The sequence below is a fragment of the Dermacentor variabilis genome, chromosome 4 (genome assembly GCF_050947875.1).
Source record: "Dermacentor variabilis isolate Ectoservices chromosome 4, ASM5094787v1, whole genome shotgun sequence".
Classification (NCBI taxonomy): domain Eukaryota; kingdom Metazoa; phylum Arthropoda; class Arachnida; order Ixodida; family Ixodidae; genus Dermacentor; species Dermacentor variabilis.
Genome location: NC_134571.1, coordinates 198,709,821 through 198,723,166, shown reverse-complemented (window position 1 = coordinate 198,723,166; position 13,346 = coordinate 198,709,821). Strand labels below are relative to the sequence as shown.

The 13,346-nt window shown below is 45.4% G+C and overlaps 1 protein-coding gene across 1 annotated transcript in view; it reads right to left on the bottom strand.

Moving 5' to 3' along the window:
- The window catches only part of LOC142580045 (cytochrome P450 3A8-like), a 73,403-nt gene extending 60,715 nt beyond the window's left edge, over positions 1 to 12,688 (bottom strand). Inside the window, exon 1 of the mRNA XM_075690793.1 lies at positions 12,556 to 12,688. The gene's annotated coding sequence lies outside the window, so the exon portion shown is untranslated. The remainder of the gene's footprint in view (positions 1 to 12,555) is intronic.
- Between the last annotated feature and the right edge of the window lie 658 nt (positions 12,689 to 13,346).

The following is a 13,346-nucleotide window of genomic DNA, read 5'->3' as shown; positions in this document are numbered from 1 at the left end:
AATCTCTCGGACAAAGTGGCCGAAGTCTGAAAGGTGGTCTCTGGGAGGGCTGTACACACTCACTACGAATACGCTCTTGAGCGATTTCCTCTCCGGTATGATTTCGATTAAGGTGTGTTCGATCGGTGTATTGACGGGTTCCAATTCCTTTACAGGGAGATTCTTCTTAGTGGGAATTGCCGCGCGTTTTGTTTGTATGTGGGCGTTGTACCCTTGGAGCCAGACGTTTTGCGTATTTGTTTTTTGCAGTGCTATGAGGTCGGGTGGGTCTTGTTTGACAAATTCTTGTAAGGTAGTATGCCGCAGTCGATAGGAAAAACAGTTCCCCTGCCATACGCGGAGAGTCGAGAGCGCATTTGTAGTCGTGTGATTAGGGACCGCCATCTTCGGCTGTTTCTGTTCCCTGCCGGCGTTCGCGTGTAGGTGAAACTGAACGAGAGGATCTTCGGCCGTTCGCTCGCGGTCGCTTTCTGTCGGGCTGATTGTCATTTAGTGACGTGTTGAGGTGGTGTTTTGTTACGTAGGTCTTGATGTGGGCTATGAAGTTGTTTTGTTGCGCTGCAAGTCCATCGATCTTGGCGCCTAGCGTGGTAACCTTATTGGCTATACTTGCGGCAAAATTCGTTATTGCTGCCTGGACGATTTGCTCAATTGTGGCGTGGGTACTTTTTATGAGAGTTTCTTGGAGGATTGAAGTTTCAAATGTATTTTCTCCATGCTCCAGTTGTTATTGGGACTCAGTATGCGTGGTGCTCTTCGTTCATTGTCTATGCCTAAGTTCGCAGATACCATTCGAGATGCCCAGATGTTGGTTCTCTCTCACGAAGACTCGTCTTGTCGTACTTTCTTTCCATGCTTGCATTAGGAAATCTATTTACCTCTGTTGATTGCTCGTATTTAAGGTAATATAGCAATAAAGCAGTCCTTGTATACTGTTATCTGTATTTACTCGCCCAATTTTTATTTTCAATACTATACTACAGTGCAGTTAGGATGCCGTATGTATGAGTAAATAAGTAAATGAATAAACATTTCGCAAGGGGAAACCACAATACAATGAAATCCTTTTCAAATCCAGCGCTAAGTCGCCGAGAATGTAGCGTAAGTTGTGTATTACCTTGCTCTTAATGTTACCGGACGGTAACATTAACAGCAAGACAAAAAATTGGGCCGCATTGAGTAAGGAGAAATACAGAAACAGTGAAAGCAAGCATGACACTCGTCGCGCAGTCACACCTAGACGTGGTGGTGCTACGACGCGACGGATGTGCCGAAGACTCCGTGGAAGAAAACGCGAGGCGTGACCGGCTACAGTACGTGACGCTTTCGATTTGGCCGAGGCGAAAAGAACTGTGATCCGCATCACCAACGCACACTCGAGTGTGAGCTACGTTATGCACTGTTATGCGAGCTCAAGTTATTGCACTACATAAGCATAAACACAGGAATACGTCTCATAGTGGAAGCACTGTAACGATACTCCGCACTGTACGTGCAGGAGGCATGATATTAGTGTGGGGAGCGATTATAGAGTCAATGAGACAATAACGACCACGGTAACGCGACACGAACACTTGAAAAGAATAGGATAGGTGGATAGGCATTAAAAATATCCAGTACACTTCGATGAGTCTTCGGTACACTTATATAATGTTGAACAAGAGCACCAGCTACCGGAAACGATTATCAAGAAATTACAATACACCAGTAGTTATGCAGTGGAATACTACCCTTCCCTCCCTCCCCGCCGTATCTTATGTTGATCATCAAATAAAACTACGAAATGTGCATGCCTTTAGTCAAAATGTCCTGCAAAACAATTTGGCAAAAGAAGTAGCTCTAGAGCAAGTAACACTGCTGGAAGTTAGAAGGCGGCTAGATGATATGAATGGAGGGTGGGGCAGTAGTCCCTAATTTGCGTTTCAAGAGTCGAAATGATGGTTAAGTCTTGACGTCAAGTGGCATTGCGTTCGACAATTAGTCCGCAGTAAGGATAGGAGGAAGTTATTTCATGAAAGGGAAAATTTTTATCCATTCGAATCTAGCACGAAGCTACAAAGGAAACCTATACGGACTTCTGAGAAATAAATCTTAGCGGTAGAGGAAAAAATCGTCCTTTTCCTAGTTCGTGACCTTTTCCCTTTCATGACACTTCCTCCAGCTTGCGGGATATTGCAGAAGTGACTCGCCACATTCAGGTTATCTTATGATAGCCGAACTTTTGGTTATGTATGACCTGCAATTAACTGAAGTTATTAACACTGTGATTACTGAGGATTCCCATAATGTAGCTTCTTAAATCACGCATAGTTGACTCGTTGGTCTGGTTGACTCCGCGTAAAACTGCGGACTGTTCGGTTTTGTGATTTTCCCAGGAGACATGAGATGACAATTTAGCGCCAGTTATTTTGGACAGTAGTGTACTTACAATGGATCCAAGAACAGTAAACTGTAATTCTACCATACAGAACTGAAAGTATAGTGCAGCTTTAAAATTGAACTCTCCTGTTTTACGTGCCACAACCACGATAAGATAATGAGGTGTGCCGTAAGGGTGAACGTCAGAATAATTTTGAGCACCTGCGTTTCTATTGCGTGACGCAAGTGGTCAATCTAACTAAATGAGCAGTTCGCATTCACTTTTCCGTCGGAATGCGGACGCCTCGGTGGTTATTGTGCCAGCGACCTCGAACTCGGCCGCACAATGCCATAACGATTGCACTACCACGGCAGGTAATTGTGGACGATTATTATTAAGCATGATGCCACATAATAAACGAATTTTGCGCCAAGACCACACACTGAAGAAAGAAGGCAACACGGGCGCTTTTTTTACTTTAACTGTTTAATGAGCGTAAAAGCATCCTACATATACAGCCCTCCCGAACCCGAGCGCATGCGCACGCGTAGAAAGCATCAAGTAGATTCGGGGGGAAAAAAAAAGACACGTTCTCTGAGTAAGCGTGAGAGAAATTTTTGCTCCGTCTCGTACAGTAAAACAGATGTGTCACTGACACAATTCTGACCAGCTTTTCTAACGTAAAAAGCTTCCAACGTTTCACGTGCCATTTGTTGCCTGCTTCTACCCAAAATCCTCACATCTCGGAACCATGGAATCCAATTGGTACAAGCCCTGGAGTCTTCTACTAGCCGTTCACCATCACTATTTTCTATATATTTTGCACGTTTTCCTAGGTCGGCCATTCACGCAACGCCCCATCTGTCCAATATATTTTTTTTTCCGCAGTGCAGGGGAATTTCATAAACTAAGTTTGTGGCACACGTTATGAAACACTGGGCATGCTTTTTCTGGCAGCCAACCTTTTGGTCTTCGCAAGTAACGCGTCGGTTAAGCTGAGCTAGCTTTTTGGGAGCTGAAAACACTACCGGTACGTTGTACCAGTTTGCCACGTTTTTTCAGGCAATGCCAAACCCTGTGGATGTAGGGAACGGTGCTATAGGTTACTCCTTGCTCACCGAATCTTTTCTGCTAGCACCAGCTTTTGTCTTCTTCAGAAGCGTTTCTGCCACAGGAACCAAGACCGACTTGGGCAAACCAGCTGCAACCAGCCTGCTTAATTGGTTGTCAAAGCTAGCTTGCATCTCACGCACACACAACTTCCGGAGTAACGACTCCTGGCAGAGGTATGCGATGCCTCTTTTTACTACTTTCAAGTGGGCGGAATTATACGGCAGGAGTCCTTTTTGCGCACAATAAGCCCAGCAAATAAGCCCAAATAAGCCCAGCAATTATGCCCATCTATAAACATTAACCCTAAAAATAAAAACTGAAGCACGCCGTTAACTGGCTGTTCATGGGTGAACATAGCCCTCTTCCGAGTTTTATAAACTCATCTAAAACACTATTTACCGTTGCTTCATTCAAGGTCTAAACGCGCCCGTATTGTGTCCTTTATTGTGTGCATGTGTGGTCTTGGTGGAAAGCTGGATTATTAGGTCGGATAACCAACCAGCCCAGCAGTTTACTCTTCTAAAGTGATACCATATGATAGCTGCTTTCATATGAATAACTAATGAATGCGCATTTATTTTTGATGCCTACTTCGGGATACACGATAATCTAGCGATTTCTTTCTTCCTGGTGCGATTCCTTTCGTTAAAAGGTAAAACAAAAATATATTCGTAATATAAGGGCTGGCATTAAAATGGCGCAGCCCAAGAAGGTTGCAATAGACGTTTGCGTCCGCTGGCCTTTAGCGCGTAAGAACCGGGCTGAAAGAACGAAAAAAACTAACTTTTCTGGACTCGATAGCTTCTTTCCACTGGCTCACTAGAGTGCCTTGCCAATTTTGTGCCAAGTTGTGTGGACAAGTTGCTAGTGTGAACAAGCATTTTGTTCACGCTTTATTTTAAGGACAAGGAAAGATGACGGGAAAACAGGGAATTAAGGTGCGGTTTATCATACGTTCCTAATGGACAAAAAGTGCCACAGAAGGTCCCTGGGTCGATGTATGCTTCAGACACAGGGCTTCTAACGGACGCTTCAAGAGATCTACAGAGACTTGGGAACATGTGTGGCCACGCAGAAACAAATCTAGGCTTTAAGCTTAGCACAGGGAAATTGAGAATTATGATCTTGAATGCAGAGACGAGTAAGTACGTGTACGCGTACGTAAGTAAGAGTAAGTACGTGGTATCATTTCAGCAGCAAGTCATAATCATAGCCAAACAATATAGATACCCGAAAGTATGTGCATAAACCAAGGAAATAACTACTCAGGCGTCCACCAAGATAATTTGAATGTAAAGCGGAAGCGGAATACAGCAATAACGAAACATAGAGCACTTTGGGGCCACAATAAGTATGAGGAGCTGCGTGGAATCTGGAAAGGAGTTATGGTGCTAGCGGTAACGTTCGCAAGTGCCATTATGTGCTTAATGTTCGATATCTTTTCGGGGTTGGAAGTTAAGCATAGATCGCAAGGCCGATTGGCGTTAGACGCCCACGGTAAAGCCACAAATGAGGCAGTGCAGGGTGACATGGGTTGGGTCTCTCTTGAAGTCAGAGAAGCACAGAGAAAAATTAGTTTTGAAGGAAAGCTCAAGAACACGTTTGAAAATAAATGGGTGGCTAAAATGCACAAGTGTCTGTACCTGAAAAGCGTCGACATAGAATGGATAAAGAGGTACACAAAGTTGGCGACCAAGTACATGTTAATTGAGAGTGCAAATAGACAACCACGAGTCAAAAGAAAAGAAAGTGAGAGAAAGAGAGACAGACAATTGATTGCATAGACTGAAAACAAAAGTGACCACGGAGATGTACAATGGGAAGAAAAACATTAGAAGAGAAACGCTATACCATAACACAAAGGACAGTACGTGCATTGCCATTTAAGGCTATGCATCATGATCATCATCATCATCATCATCAGCCTGGTTACGCCCACTGCGGGGCAAAGGCCTCTCCCATACTTCTCCAACAACCCCGGTCATGCACTAATTGTGGCCATGCCATGCCTGCAAACTTCTTAATCTCATCCGCCCACCTAACTTTCTGCCGCCCCCTGCTACGCTTCCCTTCCCTTGGGATCCAGCCCGTAACCCTTAATGACCATCGGTTATCTTCCCTCCTTATTACATGTCCTGCCCATGCCCATTTCTTTTTCTTGATTTCAACTAAGATGTCATTAACTCGCGTTTGTTCCCTCACCCAATCTGCTCTTTTCTTATCCCTTAACGTTACACCAATCATTCTTCTTTCCATAGCTGGTTGCGTCGTCCTCAATTTAAGTAGAACCCTTTTCGTAAGCCTCCAGGTTTCTGCCCCGTAGGTGAGTACTGGTAAGACACAGCTATTATATACTTTTCTCTTCAGGGATAATGGCAACCTGCTGTTCATGATCTGAGAATGCCTGCCAAACGCACCCCAGCCCATTCTTATTCTTCTGATTATTTCCGTCTCATGATCCGGATCCGCCGTCACTACCTGCCCTAAGTAGATGTATTCCCTTACGACTTCCAGTACCTCGCTGCCAATTGTAAATTGCTGTTCTCTTCCGAGACTGTTAAGCATTACTTGAGTTTTCTGCAGATTAATTTTTAGACCCACTCTTCTCCTTTGCCTCGCCAGGTCAGTGAGCATGCATTGCAATTGGTCCCCTGAGTTACTAAGCAAGGCAATATCATCAGCGAATCGCAAGTAACTAAGGTATTCTCCATTAACTTTTATCCCCAATTCTTCCCAATCCAGGTCTCTGAATACCTCCTGTAAACACGCTGTGAATAGCATTGGAGATATCCTATCTCCCTGCCTGACGCCTTTCTTTATTGGGATTTTGTTGCTTGCTTTATGGAGGACTACGGTGGCTGTGGAGCCGCTATATATATCTTTCAGTATTTTTACATGCGGCTCGTCTACACCCTGATTCCGTAATACCTCTATGACTGCTGAGCTTTCGACAGAATCAAACGCCTTCTCGTAATCAATGAAAGCTATATATAAGGGTTGGTTATATTGCGCACATTTCTGTATCACCTGATTGATAGTGTGAATATGTTCTATTGTTGAGCAGCCTTTACGGAATCCTGTCTGGTCCTTTGCTTGACAGAAGTCTAAGGTGTTCCTGATTCTATTTGCGATTACCTTAGTAAATAGTTTGTAGGCAACGGACAGTAAGCTGATCGGTCTATAATTTTTCAAGTCTTTGGCGTCCCCTCTCTTATGGATTAGGATTATGTTAGCGTTCTTCCAAGATTCCGGTACGCTCGAGGTCATGAGGCATTGCGTATACAGGGTGGCCAGTTTCTCTAGAACAATCTGTCCACCATCCTTCAACAAATCGGTTGTTACCTGATCCTCCCCAGCTGCCTTCCCCCTTTGCATATCTCCCAAGGCTTTCTTTACTTCTTCCGGCGTTACCTTTGGGATTTCGAATTCCTCTGGACTAATTTCTCTTCCATTATCGTCGTAGGTGCCACTGGTACAGTATAAATCTCTATATAACTCCTCAGCCACTTGAACTATCTCATCCATATTAGTAATGATATTGCCGGCTTTGTCTCTTAACGCATACATCTGATTCTTGCCAATTCCTAGTTTCTTCTTCACTGTTTTTAGGCTTCCTCCGTTCCTGAGAGCATGTTCAATTCTATCCATACTATACTTCCTTATATCAGCTGTCTTACGCTTGTTGATTAACTTCGAAATTTCTGCCCGTTCTATTCTAGCTGTAGGCTTAGATGCTTTCATACATTGGCGTTTCTTGATCAGATCTTTCGCCTCCTGCGATAGTTTGCTGGTATCCTGTCTAACGGAGTTACCACCGACTTCCATTGCACACTCCTTAATGATGCCCACAAGATTGTCGTTCATTGCTTCAACACTAAGGTCCTCTTCCGGAGTTAAAGCCGAATATCTGTTCTGTAGCTTGATCTGGAATTCCTCTATTTTCCCTCTTACCGCTAACTCATTGATCGGCTTCTTATGTACCAGTTTCTTCCGTTCCCTCCTCATGTCTAGGCTAATTGCAGTTCTTACCATCCTATGGTCACTGCAGCGCACCTTGCTGAGCACGTCCACATCTTGTATGACACCAGGGTTAGCGCAGAGTATGAAGTCCATCTCATTTCTAGTCTCGCCGTTCGGGCTCCTCCAGGTCCACTTTCGGCTATCCCGCTTGCGGAAGAAGGTATTCATTATCCTCACATTATTCTGTTCCGCAAACTCTACTAATAACTTTCCCCTGCTATTTCTAGTGCCTATGCCATATTCCCCCACTGCCTTGTCTCCAGCCTGCTTCTTGCCTACCTTGGCATTAAAGTCGCCCATTAGTATAGTGTATTTAGTTTTCACTCTACCCATCGCCGATTCCACGTCTTCGTAGAAGCTTTCGACTTCCTGGTCATCATGACTGGATGTAGGGGCGTAGACCTGTACAATCTTCATTTTGTACCTCTTATTAAGTTTCACAACAAGACCTGGCACCCTCTCGTTAATGCTACAGAATTCCTGTATGTTACCAGCTATATTCTTATTAATCAGGAATCCGACTCCTAGTTCTCTTCTACCCACTAAGCCCCGGTAGCACAGAACGTGCCCGCTTTTTAGCACTGTATAGGCTTCTTTTGGCCTCCTAACTTCACTGAGCCCTATTATATCCCATTTACTGCCCTCTAATTCCTCCAATAGCACTGCTAGACTCGCCTCACTAGATAACGTTCTAGCGTTAAACGTTGCCAGGTTCATATTCCAATGGCGGCCTGTCCGTATACAAAAATATACTGGAGTAACTATTCGCAACTAGATGAGGCATGTGTATGCTGCAACAAAAATCGGGAGATCGATCAGTGCATCCCAATCGAATGCGAAGGGATTCACCCAGCGAGACCTCAGGAAACGCTCCCCTTCCAGAAGCGCTACAGTGGGCGGAAGAAAGAGAGAGAGATATATATAAAAAATCTTTATTGAAAGATCCCTGCTCGGTTCGACGGGGGAACGGAGAGGCTGGGAGGCTAGACCCGTAAAGCTCCCTTTCCGTCAGACGCCAGCCAGTCCTTGAACCGTACCGGCATCCTCCACCAGCCGGCCAGCCCAGAGCTGGTCTTCTGGGCATTCGTTGAGCAGTATAGCCTCCCACCGCTCAGGAGTTTTTATTTCAGCATTGTGGTTTATGCTGTGCCTGATATTGTTTGCAGCTGATGAGCATGCCCATATCGTGTAATGGAGGTCGGCACGTGATGTATTGCATGTCTTTCAGTGTGATGAATATGATTCTGGGTGTATTCGGTGCATGAGTAGTGGCGTAGGAAAGGTGCTTGTTTGTAGAAGTCTCCACGTGGTTGCTTGGTCTGCGTTTGATGATTAGTCAGGAGGAGGGTATTTATAAGTACTCTCCTTGCTATAGTGCTCGCTATATATAGCGAGCACTCCGGTAATATTAGGTTTCCTCCATAAGTAGTCATTTGTTCGTATTGGGAAGCTGTTATTTCTTGATCTCGTTCTAGTTCTTGGGGCCGTAGTTGTTTTTGGGTCTCTTCGGTAATTTGTTGTCCAAAGAGCGATGGGCGATGCAAGTAGCTCCCCGGTTGATACTTGCTCGGGCAGCGTCGTGCGCAGCGTTGATTCTCAATTACCCCTGCATGGCCTGGCGTCCAGTTGAGTCGAACAGTCCTTCTGCGGGTATGATGTGTTCCAATGGGAATCCGGTATGCTTGCGCTGATATAAGTCCCTTGGTGTAATTAATTACGACGGCTTTGGAGTCGATGATGATGCATCATACAGTGCTTGATGCGTATGCTAAAGCTATTGCAGCTGCTTCCCCTTCTTCTGGGTGTTTGGAACGTATGGAGCTAGTTGTTGCGATATACATTTTTGTACCCGTAACAACTGCCAGAGCCCCATGACTGGTTGTGAAGGATACTTTGCAGCATCAACATAAGCCACATGCTCAGTGTCTTTGAGCACTTTGTTGAGTCTTTGAACTCTTGCTTTCCGTCACCCTGCGCTATGGTTTGGGTTCATGTTCTTTGGGGATGAAGGAGGGGGGGGCGATTATAAAGCTACTCCTGATGTCCGGTAGTATATCTCTCTGTTCAATGCACGTCTGGTATATTCTTCGTGTGCGTTAGGAGTTCATAGTGTGATGTTCTGTGCTTCTATAATTTCGTCAAGTATACCCGTACCCCAGGCCTCATGCCTACGGGTACTGGGATAGTACATACAAAATGACCAAAAAACACGACAAGAATCCAACGCTTAGAGACATACACGCACAGGTAGGCCGGTTTATTTCGAGAATTGCTACCAGACACAACAGCATGAAAGAAGGCAATATCATTCGACTGGTACAAGCCTTTATCATCTCCCGTATTGCGTATAGTGCGCCATTCTTAAATTTCACGCATACCGAGAAGCACGCGATTGACATAATGACAAGCAAAACATTAAAACAAGCGTTACACCTTCCTCCAAGCAAAGCAAACGATAAGTGGGTGGAAGCGTCAACCGGTCAGCAGTCGAGATAAGCAAGACACGTACAAACTATTGTTGGGAAAATGGCAGTAGATCATCATCACCATCAGTTCACCTTTTTCGTCCGTCCTCACCCCCCCCCCCCAGAAAAAATATAAACAAAAGCTGCCCCGCCCATCTATACTAAATTATAGCAGGCGTGTCAGTGTTGTTCTTTGATTAGGCTACAAATTACAAAAAAATCATTGCAAATAATAACACACCTCTAATTTCTGAACTGGGTTGTTCGAAGAGAAATTCATTACTTGCATAATGTATCAAAATGCATGATCGACTAATTAATAAAATGTTAGTAATTATGTTCTTAACTGATTACTATTGCGGTCCATATTGCAGTTTACGAACTGTAGCCGGTGAGCTCGAAGGCATACCCACTTTGAACGAATCGTGAGGACGGCACCGGCTTCAATACATGCGCCGTCAGAGTTTCAATGAAAATACAAGGTTGTTTCTCTTGAACCTTTACACCAAAACACAATTTTATCCATTGCAGCACAAGAATAACTAGAACGTCAACGCATTTCGTTGCTAAATTTGAAAATTATAATCTCGAAACGGGTGCCATTTTTGAAGTTTTCCCAATTAGATACGCATCGCAAACTCCTCGTCTACAATTTGTGAATCGCAATATTTGGCGCAAACACTTTAGATAAAGCCTAATTAGTGAAATGTTGTTTATGAGCCGATAATGCCATTTACGGTACTCGTATAAATAATATCCACCCTATTGAGTAATCCAGATCGCTTGCTGGAATTTCGCTGCCTAGCATTGAAGATATTTTAAAAATCTGTATATATAAAAACTGCTGCACATATTGCCTAAGAAGAGACACCTTATATGAAATAAACGCCTGATGTAGCGGTCAGATATCACACGCGTGCACAACGGCAACGTTGACGAGGATTTGCGAACCTGGTTATGCGCACAGAATAACAGCCGGTGCGCGTTAACCGCATTTAGCCTGATTGACTAAAGGTTGCCGCGCGCAGTTGAGTGGCAGCCCACCGCTTATACATGCGATCGTGCGCCTCGCTGTAGGGAGTCGCCTCTGACAACGAAAGCGTACGCGTTTTGAGGGACGAAGCGCTTTGGCCGGAAAGCGTTGCCCAACTGCGTCACAGGCGGGAGCTCTCACGGCCACCTGAGTTTCCTTGACAGCCTCCGAACATTATTTATACGAGGCAGCCAGGAAGGGGCAGTTCGTACGCGGTGTTCCGCTTCGTTTGCGCGGCGCGGGGTCGCCCATCAGCTGAGCACACAAGGAAGCGTTACATTGTTTTGTCTATCGAATCTTCGGTAGGATGGCATGAACTCTCCCAGCCACGCGCAAAAGTCAAGAAAGATAAGGCGTGCCCACCCCTTCAGTGAGGCTTATGCCCCCTTAGACAATGGAATGAACCTCACTAATTCAGAACCAACGCCCTCCCTGCCCGCAAACAACTCGAGCTGTTCTAATTTTAGAATACCGCGCTTGTCAGTGCGCACTAAAAAATAAGAGCCAGCTTCTTGAAGAATTTCTCCTCGGTAAGTCGCACGCACAAACGAAAACTCGACAACTCTTATCTTCAAGCATGGAAAGAAATGTTATGGCTAAACCTGGACAACCAACCTATTCGCCTAGACCAGTACGTAACGCTCATTCTAAGCAAACATCTCACTCTTATTGAGCTTTTTTTTCCATAGCACCTATACTCGCGGTCAACTTTCTGTGGCAACGGAGGGTACGCTACGGGAGCAAAGCGCGCACACGTGAGAGCGCTTCTGAAGAGAGTGCCGTGTTTTCATCCACCTTAGCTTAAGCTGGGAAAGAGACAACATAAACACCTTGTCAGCAAAATTTAAACAAGATAAAAGAAACACTAAATGTAAAAGGTTTACATATTTTGCGCCTTTTCCCTTCAGCGTTTGGGCGAACGGGAAACCGTCGCACGTGAAGCTCTGTCGATTCAGAGTCTGTTCCGAGCAACGAAAAACGCTCTCAAACGCTGGCGGACTACTTCGCGCCGTAACACTTGTGCAGCAGCCACGCGCCGGTAGCTTTTTCCTTCATTGCCACAGAAAGTTGTCCCGTGAGTCTAGTACCACGCTTGGCCCTCATTAGTATTTTACTTTCGTTAGGAGACCTCTTTTCAACTTGCCAGGCACATTCGCTATTCTGTGCGTCATGAAAGCATGACCGGCTTCACCGGCAGCAGTGTTTCATTCGACCATTTCTCCTGAATACTTTCGCTATAAAATGACGTATAGCTGACAGCAGGACACGGCACCGGCATCTTGTTGACGTAAGCAATAGCTACGTGACGTGAAAATAACGCCAACTGCAGCTGTGCCATTTCCATCGCCGCATTCACTACCAGTGGCTTGGTCAATCAGACCGCACCTGTGTGACATCCCCGAAAGAGACTGATAGAAACTAGGTCCCCAGTCCTTTGCAAAACCTACTTTAACGCGATTGCAGGACGTCGAAAAGAAACACGCAGAGTCCCTGCCCCAGACGCAAGTCTCGGAGAGAGAGAGTGACGCCCGCGAGGGCGCAATCGTGCCTCTGGCGAAGCTCACCAAAACAAGACGACGCACCGGCGACGACTCTCGGGTGGCAGGCTGCAGCAGCAAGCGCCGACGATACGCAGCGGCTTTGTCGAGCGGCCTCGCACCGGATGCTTCCCTTTCTTCTACTGCGCACGAATGGAGCCCCCTCTCTTGGGGGGCGCCCGTCCAGCTGATTTGGTTTCAGCTCGCAAGCGAGGCGGAGCGTGCCCTTCACACTACTACGCGATAAGGGAGGCTCCCAGCTGCAGGCGATTTCTTTCTTTATATTTTTTCAACCCCGATCTCTCCGCTAAGGTATATTTTAAACTGGTAGTAAAGCTTGCATAGGAGCCAACATGACAAGAAAATGGCGCCGTGTGGCGACCGTCGCCACCTGTGTGTCGTGGGGACAACTTCTGTAAAAAAAAAAAAAAAAGAAGAAGTATGACTAAACACCCGGAAATGAAAGTGACATCGAGATCGTATGCTGCTTCCTGCGAATGTTTGAATTTATTTTGCGTCCGGGATTCCGACCGCTACGCCAAGAACTATCTTTGAGCTGAGGCGCCAGCGTGTCATTAAACTATAGGTGTGGCGTTATGCCCTAACGTGAACATAATTATGCCGTTATTGACAGCATTTGCTCTAGTAGGTTCCTTAGAAAGGTGAGCGAATATGATGGAAATAAGTGACAGTGCCATAGAGTTTTCAAAACCAATTTCGATTTTATTCGTCTAGAATAATGCGACCAATATACTTGACAAAACAAATGTTTCAATGGATGAAAACTGCTATGGCCAGCAGACAGTCGTAATGTATAT